This window comes from Haplochromis burtoni, unplaced genomic scaffold (assembly GCF_018398535.1).
Source record: "Haplochromis burtoni strain Fernald_Lab_line unplaced genomic scaffold, NCSU_Asbu1 Contig_11, whole genome shotgun sequence".
In the NCBI taxonomy this organism is placed as follows: Eukaryota; Metazoa; Chordata; class Actinopteri; order Cichliformes; family Cichlidae; genus Haplochromis; species Haplochromis burtoni.
This window is the reverse complement of record NW_024582372.1, coordinates 16,190-17,552: the sequence shown is the minus strand read 5'-3', so window position 1 is coordinate 17,552 and position 1,363 is coordinate 16,190.

The following is a 1,363-nucleotide window of genomic DNA, read 5'->3' as shown; positions in this document are numbered from 1 at the left end:
TTACTTTTATTTACAGAGCACATTTAACCCAGCATGCTCTCCAGTTAAGAACCCAAGTACTAAACAGTAAAACTCACACAAACAAGTGACATGATAAAAATTTTAAAAAAGCAAAGCAAAAATTACTCTATTAGTGAAAAACACAATAAATGCCAAAGCTGCTGAAGTTTAATCTGAGGATCAGAATGTGGAAGAAAGGTAGTTTAAGTGACTTTAAATGTAGCACGGTTGTCAGGGGAAGACGTGCAGTATAGGGCCCTGGGTGGTTTCAAGCCCAGGCTGTTCCATTTCAGACATGTTACATATGGCCTCAGTTATCATCATAGTTAGATTTTTTTCTTCAGTTTGCCAACCAATCTGCACTGTAAATATGACACACTAATCCCCTGCTGTGAAGAAAAGGCAATAAAGAGGCTGGACTGTCATTCTGTTGTAAGGCCTGTAGTTAACATTAATCAGTAACTTCCAATTTAGACATATTTACACTGCTACAAAGAACCACTTGTATGTAACCTCTTCATCTCTGAAATAAATCAATCATGTTATTGATAACAGTGAATGTGAGACAGGAATTTTCCATGACTTATTGAAAGCATTTAATCACTATGTGTTTATACACCACTCTGCATTTAATCATTAGTTACTATTAAGCTCTGGCTCTCTCCCACAGCATGTCTTTGTCCCGTCTTCCTCCCCTCACCCCCCAACCAGTTGGGGGCAGATAGCTTCCCCTGTCTGAGCCTGGTTCTTCTGGAGGTCTCTTCCTGTTAAAAGGGATTTTTTCCTTCCCACTGTCGCCAAAGTACTTACTCAAAGGGGGGTCATATGACTTTTGGGGGTCTTCTCTGTTTTCTTTGTATTATTATTATAGGGTCTTTACCTTACAATATAAAGCACCTATTGTTGTGATATGGCGCTATATAAATTAAATTGAACTGAATTTATACTCTAGACTTCTTTTAGGCAGCCTAGAACATGGTGTCAGGGGATAGCACTTAGTAGCTGTCAAATGTGGGGCCCCACAGGGATCAATGTTAGGACCACTTACCTTACTCAACTTCACTTCTCTAGCATTTTCTTCCATGTGAAGTATCACTTATTTTGTACCAATCACTATTTGAGCCTCACTTAAATGATTATAATGCTTTACAAAAGGGAATTCCTTTTGTATGAGCCATGCCAAGGTCAAAGTTAGATGCTCCCTCTGATCCTCTTTTTCATGGTTACAAACTTTTGAAGCTAACTGAACTAAGCTGACTTCTTTCAAAATGCTTGTGTTATGCATAATGTAGCATTAGACTTAACAAAAGACTTTGTGAGCCTATTCTAAATATATCAATCCTCTAACAGATATAACATGAGG